We start from the raw sequence: 12,177 nt of genomic DNA on the forward strand, positions 1-12,177 counted from the left end.
TTTTTCCAGCTTCTGGCTATTATAAATAAGGCTGCTATGAACATAGTGGAGCATGTGTCCTTATTACCAGTTGGAACATCTTCTGGGTATATGCCCAGAAGAGGTATTGCTGTGTCCTCCGGTAGTACTATGTACAATTTTCTGAGGAACCGCCAGACTGATTTCCAGAGTGGTTGTACAAGCTTGTAATCCCACCAGCAATGGAGGAGTGTTCCTCTTTCTATATAACCTCACCAGCATCTGCTGTCACCTGAATTTTTAATCTTAGCCATTCTGACTAGAGTGAGATGGAATCTCAGGGTTGTTTTGATTTGCATTTCCCTGATGACTAAGGATGTTGAACATTTTTTCAGGTGTTCTGAGATTCTTTTCTCACACTGTAGCCAAGGCTCCAGCTTTGCTTGAGGGGGGTCCCCCAAGAGGGCTGGGTGCTCCATAGGCTACGGATAGGGTGCCGAGCCTCAGCACTGTCAGCACAATAGCACCAACGCAGACAAACCTAGGACTCCGGATGGTTTTTTTCATGAACCCCTAAGGTTAATGGTTCTCAGACTTTAGGCTTTCTAAATAGAGTAACACATTCCTTTAGCTGCTACATACACCAAAATTAGGTTGCTGTTTTTCTAATGAAATAGAAAATTTACAAATGACAACTACTGCTACTATTTCCATAAGATAACCTCTCATGAAAGATGGGGGAAGGACATAATTTTAGAATAAGACGAAGTCCATGAAGGTACTCGAGTACATTATAAGTAGTTGCTGACATTTCACAATGTTCTTTTCCATTCTGCCCAGACATGAGATCTTTGTCATGGATATGCTCTGATCGTCAGCCAACATCTTGGAACCACTGTTCTGGGTGACAATTAAGGCCAACTCCCTATTCCCCAGAACATTATGTAACATACAAAGGCTTCCAAATTGTACCAGAAGGTAAAGCTTCTAAGCAATGCTGTCGCCTAAAGCAGCATGGAGTTGCAGCCTACAAATTCTGTTGCTTCTTTCTGTACGGCAGTACCAGGCAGGCGTCACCACTCAGCCAGCTCATCTTTACAGAAGGCATCTATTTCCCAAAGCTTCAGTATTAAGGAAAATACCTATGGTTGTCAATATCCACTGACAGCATCAGAAGCTATATGCTCAGCTGACACTGTCCCCAGCTGTTGTAATAAATCTATCCCTCTGTCCCCAACATATCACACACACACACACACACACACAGAGAGAGAGAGAGAGAGAGAGAGAGAGAGAGAGAGAGAGAGAGAGAGAGANAGAGAGAGAGAGAGAGAGAAGTGGGGAGGAGGGAAGAGAGAGAGAGTCTGCTACAACTCCCTCACCATTGAGGAGCACAGATTGTTGTGGTGACCTATAGAATGCCTGGCCCAGTAACCATGACAACAGAACACAATGAGATTCTAGGTCTATAGCAAATATATGGGACTGTTCCTATTCCCTGGTGGGGCAAAGGGAGATCATAGAACTGAGATTATATTCCCCTCTCTTTCTGTCCCTCCCAGTCGCACATGATCTTGGGAGTTCTCAGTATTTAAGAAATGCAAGGTTAACTGAAGGTAGCATCATTGCTCAGCATCACTGCTCAGCATCATTGCTCAGCATCACTGCTCAGCATCACTGCTGAGGTGGGGCTTTTCAGTGATGGCACTATTCTGGTGTCACCCACACTTTATAAGCTAACCATCATGCTCCTGTAAGTAAGATCATTGGTTTGTCCATAAGTGAGATTATTGGTAATCTAGGCTTGGCTAGAATTGTTCCTTTGATCTGCCATCAAATTCTCTACCTGAGGTAAACAATCTGTTCATGTGTCCCGAGGAAAAAAATCAATCACACAACACCAACATGACCCTCTTTTCCCTCTAAAAGTGTACATAAACTTCTCTCCCTGAGAATAAGTCACCAACAAAAATCACAATAATGTGTCAATTTCAAGTATGGGATGTATAGATTATCTGGGAAACTAGTGTGGCATCTTCCTTCCAGTGGGGGTTGGGAGGATGGGCAGTGGCAGAGAAAGACTCAAAACTGATGTTCATAGAGACAGTAAGGATAAAGACCAAGACCAAGATCAAAGGACTCTGGACAGAGATTTCTGCCACAGTCTATGTAGCTCTTCCAAAACAACAACAACAACAACAACAACAACAACAACAACAACACAGATTTGCCAGGCACAGCAGTGCAAGTCTTTAATAGCATTTGAGAGGCAGAGACAGGTGGTCTCTGATTCAAGGCCATCAGGGGGCCCACAGCAAGTTCCAGAACACCCAAGGATGCATAGACCTCAAGCAAAACAAACCAACAAGCAATGCTGAGCCTTGTAGGACTTAAGATGATTATCGTCAGTACTGGCAAGCAGGTTATATCAGAAGCTTCGATTCCAGTAAGGAATGGTGCGTTTCCGTCACTGGTGCTCAGCCTCAAGGAAGTTTCCAGAAACTGTCAGCCTAAATGTATATTCAGGCTGTTGGGGGGAAGGAGCCCTGAATATCCAGATATCCAGACAGCCCTGTGACAAGAGTGAGGCATGGAGATAAGTTTGGACTTCCCTCGGGGCAGGTGATCAGCTAAGTGGCCTGGCCTTTGGATGCTGTGCACGGATATCCAGAGCCTAGGACACTGATGCATGACTTTCCCTGGGGAGACTATTTCTATTCTCTCCAGATAGGGAGGGCCAGGACACATCAAACAAATCTAAATCCAGCCTCGTGAGCCCATGAGTTTAATTGGGATTGTTTAGGGACAGCTACACCACCGAAGAGTCCCCACCCCCACCCTCCATCCCTGCCCACTAACAATTGTTAACTGTTTTTATATCCTTGGGGTGGTGGGGACGGATGAGACACCCTCTTTCCTTTCCGGAATGCTAGTGAGCCCAGTGAAGGTGGTCTCACGTGGCAACCAGGGCTTGCTATGACTTCAGATGGCAACAGCTACATCAAAAGCTCAGACAACAGATCATTCCAGCACAGTGGGCCCTGCAGAAGAGACACTCTTAAAAAAAAAAAAAGACAGTGTTCCCTTTCCTTTGGCTGTCAGACTACTGAAACAAAGAATCCCGAAGAGTTAAATTTCCACAGAACCCTATGCTGGGGGAAGGGACAGGCTGATGCCCGTACCAGCCAGAGGAAGTGCTTGCCTCCCAGGAAGACACTTCAAGTAGTTTGGACAGTCAATTAACATGCGCATTTCCTGGCTTCCCTTCACTGTTTCTATAAAATTCTATCACTGTGGAGAAAAGCCAGAGAACTCTGGAATCTCTCTTTTTATACTTTGGGCAAACTGTAAATAAATAAAAGCTCCATATCAAATGCCTCCTAACTTCTTTTAAAGAGTGATGAGTTTCTGAATCTAAGTCTCTTCAAAGACCAAGATAAAACATACCAGTGGAATCCAGGTGCTTGTTGCCAAGTCTGACTTGACTGGAGTCGAATCTCCATGATCCCCGTGGTGGTGGGAACGACTCCCAAAGGTATTTTCTAAACTTCACATGTGTACCATTGTACTCTCACAGACACTACACACACACACACACACACACACACACACACATACACACATACAGACACATGTATTCACAAAATACACAAACAAATAAAATTTCTGTTTTGTTTTTGTTATTTTAAAAGAGGGTTTCTCTATGTAGCCCTGGCTGACCTAGAACTTACTCTGTAGACCAGACTAGCCTCTAACTCTAAGATCTGCTTGCCTCTACCTCCTAAGTACTGGGATTAAAGGTGTGCCCCCCCTTTCTCTATAGATAGATAGATAGATATAGATATAGATATCTCTCTCTCTCTCTCTCTCTCTCTCTCTCTCTCTCTCTCTGTGTGTGTGTGTGTGTGTGTGTGCGCGTCTTCTTTCTATCCTATGCATTGTAACCCCAATGATGGGGGAATAGGATTCTAGATTATGGCTCTGATCCCTGTTTTTTTCTGATCTTAACAACAGGCCCCCTTGGGGCTCAGGAGCACTTATCACTCTTGCAGAGAACTCAGGTTCAGTTTCTAGCACAATACAGTGAGTAGTTTTATAACCCTCTGTAACTCCAGTTTCAGAGAATCCGATGCCTTCTTTTGACCCCCATGGGCATCAGGCATGCATATGGTGTAAATGCATGTAAGTAAGAAAAACTTTAATAAAGTAAAATAAATAAATAAATAAATATTAAAATAAAAATAGGCCATCTATTAGGCATGATAGTTACCTGTAATCCTACCAGAGGCAGAGGCAAGTGGGTCTCTGCAAGATCAAGACCAGCCTGGTCTACATGTGCCCCAGGCCAGACTAAGGCCCTAATTCAAATGTACTGGTGGCCTGAGGCTTGTTTGTTTTGCTTTGCTTTGCTGTGTTTTGTTTGTTGACTGATTGGTGTTTTTGAGACAGGGTATTACTTTATAATCCAGGCTGCCCTTAAACTGGCTATTCTCCTGCCTCTGCCTCCTGGGTGCTGGGATTTCAGACGTATTTCACCATAGCCTGCTGCTCCAAGACTTTTACTTTTCCTGAGCTCCCTCGCGACTTGGACTTTTTACCCCTAAGTCTGTCACTTCCTCCATTTAGAGAGGTCTAGGTTTGGGAAGCAGAGTACTCGTGTGTGTGTGTGTGTGTGTGTGTGTGTGTGTGTGTGTGTGTGTGTGTGTGTGTACTGGGCACTGCTCACTCCAGAAACACATTTAAGTACATTATCATAACCTGAACCTGATTATGGAAAGCCATGAGTAATTTTTGTATTATAACAATCACAGGACTGGAAGCCAGAGCTCAATTCTCACGCCAGCTTCAAGGGCTCCCTGGGGAGTCTGGTTCTCAGTGGATGTGTGGGAAAAGCCAACTTCTCAGGGTGGCGAATGGTTTCCAGACCCTTGAGGAGAAGAGCTAGAGTCATCACCAGGTGCACACCTAGGCCTAAAGCTCACAGCCCAGAGTCCAAGTTTAGCCAAGGCCCTAGAGGAACTATCAATGTAACAACCCCTACCCCCCCCCCAACTCCTAACCACCCCCATTAGAGGCTAGTCCACCCAAATCCTCTCATTTCTCCTTGGAGTTCACTCAAATCCCTGGGGAGCTTACAAGGTTTTATTTTTGTGGGGGCTGGAGAAATATCTCAGTAGTTAAGAGCACACTGGCTGTTCTTCCAGAGGACCCGGGTTTGGTTCCCATTGCCTACATGGCAGCTCACGACCTTTTGTAGCTCCAGGTCTGTGGGATCCAACTCCTTCTTCTGGCCTCCATGGATGTGTATATGGTACACAGAGACACATGCAGGCACACTACACACATAAAACAAATAATAATAAAAAAGTTTAAAATATATTATTATTTTTCTAAAAAGGGGTCTAGAGATGGTTTGGGGGTCCCCAGGCCCCAAAAGTGATCTGGAACTCCTGATCATCCTACTTCCCCAGGGCTAGGATTATAAGTGTATATCAGCAGGCTAAGCAGGCGCTCGGCCACCTGAAGTACATCTTCAGCCTCCAGAAGGCCTACAATCCCCATGTGGGCCACGACAGCCTTGTCCTGACACTCACTGATGGTCCTCAGCTTTGGGCCCAGCAAGCAACCTGCACTCTTGTATTTAGAGCAACAGGAGAGAAATTTTGCAGGGAAGCCAACAAAGCAAGGCACAACAGGGATGGGAGTGAGCGTGGGATGCCTGATACCCATGCTACTAAGTGCATCAGGCCTTGGGCTAGAGAAGAAGGGGAGGCTTCAGCAGTGATACTGGCTTGGCTTTGTTTACTGTGGGTCCCACTCAGTGTCATGCTGCCGATAAAGAATGTAAAATTTTTGACAGATGGAAGTTACTGTGTAGGGTCAAGATTCACTCTACAAGATTTACTCTACTCTACACTTATCTGTCAGTTGAGTCAGCTCCATCACAGGGCCTGGGGATAGGGGAAGCTTGGAGACACCGCTCCGGGGGTGGGAAAGCACAGTCTGAGATGTGGGAAAGCCAGAGATGGTTTGGGGGTCCCCAGGCCTGTGATGAGTTCAGGGCCGTGGGGTTCTCAGATTCTTGGACATCCAGGTTCAGCTGTGAGTCACGGAAGAGCAGAGACACGAGTGTGTAATAAGTCTAGGCCCACAGAAGAGGTTGTTACCAGAGCTGAAGAGTGGGGGAGAAAAGAGAGACATGGGGTGAATAGTCCAAGGAAAGACAGCTTAGCCTGTGCAACAGCTTAGAGACCAAAAGATGGAGCTCACATGGAGCTCAGATTCAGAGGTTTAGTTTGCAAGGCAGCTCTGAGACTCAACCTTCTGGAAATGTCTTAGCTGGGAGTGTAGCTTTTGCCCTCAAGTCAGTGGGAGGGTTATGGGAAGAACTTCGTCGTGGATGAACAAAGACATTTGCATCTTAGAGACCCAAAGGATCCTGAACAAGCCAGAAGCCACTCTTGCTCAGGCATCCTCTAAAACCCACAGGACTTCACAGCAAGTGTCCCATCTTTCTCTCTATCTGTTTTGCCTAGCTCAGTTACCAGAAGTCAGTGCTCTGTAGCAGCCTAGGAGGAGCTCAAACCAAATGTGTGAGACTCAGGAAAAAAACTCATAGGAATTACCCTCTGACCGGTGATGAAATAATTAGGTCAGAAGCATACTATCTAAAAGAACAGTGGGACTCCATGTTAGAAATTCACTCACTACATAGCCAAGTCCTAATGCTAGGCTCTGTCAGAGACAACCCACGGTTCATATCTTTCTGTTCCTATTTAGCAGCTGGTGACCTGGGCAAGCTGTTTCAGTTGAACATCCTCACCTGAGAGAGCTCTCTGTCCCTCAAAGTGTCGGTTGAAAGCTGACTGATATAAAGATGGAACAGTGTCAATTACTATTCTCCTTTCATTAACCAGCTCACTGGAAATCTAGACAGTACCCAGGGATGATGGGATGAAAGAGACATGCCAATCACCTTAGAAGGCTTCCACTCCACCAGCAAGCCCTCACCCTCCCACCCACATGCCTCTTCTATTGTCCCAATCCAGCTCTTGGTGCTTCACAAAGACAGACAGACTTAGAATCTATCTGTAGGTAAATGTGTCCTACCAGCTCCTGATCTTAAGACCAAGCTAGCATCAAGTGGAGAGGAAGCTTTTCCACTTCCCGTAGATCGACTTAGTATATTCAAAGAACCTTACATCTCGCATCAACACAACCTGAAGATTAGAAAAGGATAACCGGGCCTTGGAATGAACCTTGTTCATTCCAAGGTACCTATGGCCTCTCTAGAAAACCACCCTTCAGTTAGACAGAAAACAAATCATGAAATTCTCACTCACATGTGGTCACTGGACACAGAGGTGGGCAAATCAGTTCCAGCCAGCACGGTTCCTCTTTGGCAGGTTAACATAGCCAATATGACTCCAATGAGAAATTACGAGGATTGGAGATAGGCAAAAGGTTATGTGCTTAAGTTGTTCTCCTGTGATCTGATCTGCCTTGCCTATCAACTATACTACATGATAATCATCTTTGTGTTCCCAGCACCCACTTTCAGCATCCTCAATGTACAGTCAATGTCATGAGCCTCTACTAAGTAGCCCTGAACTCCATTATCAGTATCCTTACAACTGCCAGTAGCTCTAATCAATGCCCTCTGCATGGGAGTTTGCCAACATGTACACACACACACACACACACACACACAAATATTTTTTAATAGTTTATTAGTAAGGTAGAAATTGCAGTTGTTTCTACAGACCATTTGAACTACACTGGGATTTTTATTGTTGTTTTTATTTTATTTATGTCTATGGGTATTTTGCACGCATATATGTCTGTATGCTGTGTGCATGCCTGATGTCCTTGCAGGCCAGAAGAGGACATCATTTCCTCTGGAACGTGAGTCACAAATAGTTGTGAGCCACTATATGGGTGCTGGGAACTGAACCAGGTTCTCTGGAAGAGCAGCTGGTACTCTGAACTGCTGAGCCATCTCTCCAGTGCTTATGAGATTTTTTTTTTCATTGTGTTTGTAGCAGGATGTGTGTGTGTGTGTGTGTGTGTGTGTGTGTGTGTGTGTGTGTGTGTGTGTTGAGGTATAGTGTCATCTAGTCCAGACTATACTGAGGCTGGCCTTGAACTTCTAATCATCCTGCCCCAGCCTCCCAAGTACTAGTTTAAAAGTCATGTACCACTTCATAGCTTTAACTACCTATTTTGAAAATCAGTCCTACTTGTAAATAACATGGCATGAGAAGAAACAGCTGCCAGGAAGGCTTTTAGGAAAACCTGTTTACCAAAATTCTACCCAAAGGAAGATGCTGGCCTACTTGCCAATCAATCTCATTTAGCTACGAAATTCTCCCCCGCCCCCTCTGTGGATGTTTTTGTTTTTGTTTTTTTGGCATAGGGTCTCATGCAGCCCAGGATAATAACCTTGAACTCCTGGCCTTCCTGCCTCCATCTCCCAAGTGCTGGGATTACAGGTATTTGTCACATTTGGCTGTTTGCCAGTTGATTTTACAAGAATCTGATGATTACCCAAAGAGAAAAGGTAAAAGGAAAGGGCATATGTCACTAAAGCTGCCCTGGGTTTCCTCCAGTAGCTCTCCAGTTTCTGGAGGTTTGTCACCAGTCCAGACCTCCTGAAAGTTGTTTGACAGGAGACAGCCAAGGTAACTGATGAATGACAATTTTGCTGGACCAGTATTAAGTACTGTTTGCTTAGGTACCGTTCAAAATTTAGGCAGGCTACAGCTCAGTGATAAAGCATTTGTTTAGCATGCAAAAGGTAACTACCCACACAGAGACACACAAAATTAATGAATTAACTCTTAATAACCTGGGCTATTTACAACAATTTCTGAAGTGATTTGTGCTTGGATAACACACCCCATCTTCAGCAGTTTGGGAAGTTGGACACATCCCAAATATATTTCCCTTCCTTTAAAACAGGATTAACTAAGTCTCCTCTGTCCTTTCTTTAGCTGAAACTGGATACAAGTGTGCTACATATTTAGAATAGGGTCAGTTAATGGACTCAACATACAAAGCTTAGCAAGCCTGAGGACCCAAGTTCAATGCCCTGATCTCATATAAAGGTGGAAGGAGAAAACCGATTCCTCAAGGATATCTTCTGAGTTTCACATATGCTTTGTGACATGTGTACACACACACATCACATACATTTGAACACATAAAAATAAATCATATAAATCCAACTGTTAAGTCACAGTTTAAAACTGTGGGGACTGGATTTGTTTTTCAGTTATGATAAAATTCATGTTTAACACCTAAGTCTTCCTTGAAGACCCAAAATGTAGTGGTTGCAAGATTTTTAAGACACAATGTTGCAGAGAGTCTGGATTGGAGGCCTGAGCTATACACAGTACACTTCTTAGAGGCCGGAGAGCAAAGCATGGAGGCACTTGCTGTGTCAGAGCACTCGAGTCAAGGCAAGAATGCCAAGGAAAACCAACGTGAACCTAACCATCGGGGAGGTAGACAGGACTACTCTGGTGGAGTCCATCACGAGGTCTTCTGCTTCATGGAGTTCACTGTAAATATTTGCTTTAGTTTTTACAACGGGAAAACAGAGGCACAAATGTTTAGAAGACGGACACAGTGAGTAATACCTACCTCCTCCCAAGAGTGTTCTAAGGACCCAAGGACACATTATGAGTGAAAGTGGCAAGCGAAAGAGACTGAAATAAGGATAGCAAATGCTTCGGTTCCCACAGTTCAGAATAAAGCCGGGACTCACTCCCTGGGTAAATGTGAATAGGGCCTCCTGGTCCCCCGATAAGGTGCTAAAGAGCAGTTCTTACAAGGCAGGGGGTAGGGCCAGGGTATAACTGAGATCCTGGAAACCCTCTGAGTAATGCATCATGTGAGAGGCAGCTTCTGGTCCCCATACCCACTCCTGTCACCGTCCCAAGAATAGTGAGAGTCTTTTAAAAGGCAACTTTAGCTCTTAAGGTTGATCACCCTTATCTTCTGGGTGTATCACCTACTCCAGTACATATTTCCTGCAGTGCATATTGGAATAGGTGTGCACATATATATGTTATAAGCTCAGTAGCCAGGGCTAGAGGCAAAGCTCAGCAGTTAAGAGCACTTATTGATCTCTCAGGAGACCCAGGTTTGCTTCCCAGCATCCACATGGTGACTCACAAATATCCCTAATTCCAGTTCCAGGGGATCCAACACCCTCTTCTGACCTTATTAGGCACTAGGAATGCACATGATACAGATATGCAAAACTCATACCCATAAATTAAAAAAAAAACTATACAAAATAGTAAATAAACTCAGAAGTGAAGTGTTCTTTCTTGGTTGGTCAAAGAGCTCACAGATTAACTTTTTTTTTTCTTTTAATTCACCTTGCTATTTCTAGGACAAGAGACAATATGTAAGAACATAAAGTCATTTTGCTAGTTTATGTTGTATTGTTTCAGTTTATTTCCAAAGCATAAAGGGAAGAGAACTCTGTACTTTACACAAACATGCACACATGTATACACAAAGAAAGAGAAAGAGAAAGAGGGGAGGGAAAAGGGAAAGAGGGGAGGAGGAAAGAGAGAGAGAGAGAGAGAGAGAGAGAGAGAGAGAGAGAGAGAGAGAGAGAGAGAGAGGTCAATTCTCAAGTAGAGGCAGAGGCTGACACAGTACTACTACACAATTTTGATGATGTAATTCTCAAATCTGTCTTCTGATCTCCACATGCAAACTGTTGCATCCATCCACACACACATCAGATACTCTCGCTTTCTTTCTCTCTCTCTCTCTCTCTCTCTCTCTCTCTCTCTCTCTCTCTCTCTCTCTCTCTCTCACACACACACACACACACACACACACACACACCCTAGGGCCTGAGGTCATACCTCAGTGGCAGAACACGTGCTTGCCACATACAAACACTTAGGTTCAATCTCACAATGTCCAAGAGAAAAGGACACCAGAGCAAATGGGAAGCTCATAGATATGATGTAGCCTCCTGATACACAAGGGGTGTATTCTGTATCTAAAGATGGAAAAAGAGGAAAACGAAACCTGCATACTCTATAGGGCAGTGAGGCTCCAACCTGGGCATGCATCAGTCACCTGGAGAGCCTGAAACAACACAGAGCAGCCTGTATTGAACAAAGCTGAGGTGGCATCCAGAATAGTGCTGTTGCTGAAGGTCCTTGGACCACATGGCAGTACTGAGTCCAGATCAAGGTATCACTCACAGCTGTCTGTATCCTAGTTGGCTCCTAGCGCCTTTTGGCCCAGTAAATGGCCATTATAACTTCCACCTACAGGGACTATTTCACTACTTGCTTATGTAATCTTGTGGCAGGCATTTTATTAGTTTCATTTTAAAAAACAAAACCAAGCCGGGCGTGGTGGCGCACGCCTTTAATCTCAGCACTCGGGAGGCAGAGGCAGGAGGATTTCTGAGTTCGAGGACAGCCTGGTCTACCAAGTGAGTTCCAGGACAGCCAGGGCTATACTGAGAAACCTTGTCTCGAAAACAAAACAAAAAAGAAAAAAAAAAAACCAAAATACATATATGCTAGGCATTATAGCCTTTGATCTTAATGGGCTCCCTGCTTTGTTAAATTGACCCCAATTCTGTTAAACTGACCTCAATCACAGATGCCCATGCTAACAGCAGGTTTTCCTTGTGTCTAGACAACTACAGTTTTTGAGCCTTTTATCGTTGTAGGGGAAAGCAGATCACCTCCAGAAACTTTGCTTAAGCAAAATAGACCAATTAGTCACAGATACCGAAAGTAAATAATCAAGCAAGCTCTGTGAGGATCTGCCTGGAGTACAAGTGTCTGTTTCTGCCCTTAAAACCCAGGTCCTTAAGAACTCTTTCAGTTACTAGAGTCAAAGGTCAAGCCAGGCAGCAGCCGCAGGCCGAGGTGCTAAGTCTGTGGATTTCTTCTCCAAGTCCTCTCAGTCTCTGTGTTCAGTTGCTAACTCTGGAGGTCCTCTGTCCAACCCCCACCATTCTGCCTGTTCACCAGTCCCATTCATTCAGAAAAAAACAGGTGGTCCTGTTAAAATTAGCTGCCTCAAACTGCAACATATCTCAGATCAGCTTTAAAAAGAAAGTGAAAAATAACCACCATTCAACCGTTAACTGACGTTTCCAGAATGACAGTCACACACACACACACACACACACACACACACACACACACACACACACACACACACACA

The sequence above is a fragment of the Mus pahari genome, chromosome 1, assembly GCF_900095145.1.
Source record: "Mus pahari chromosome 1, PAHARI_EIJ_v1.1, whole genome shotgun sequence".
NCBI lineage: Eukaryota > Metazoa > Chordata > Mammalia > Rodentia > Muridae > Mus > Mus pahari.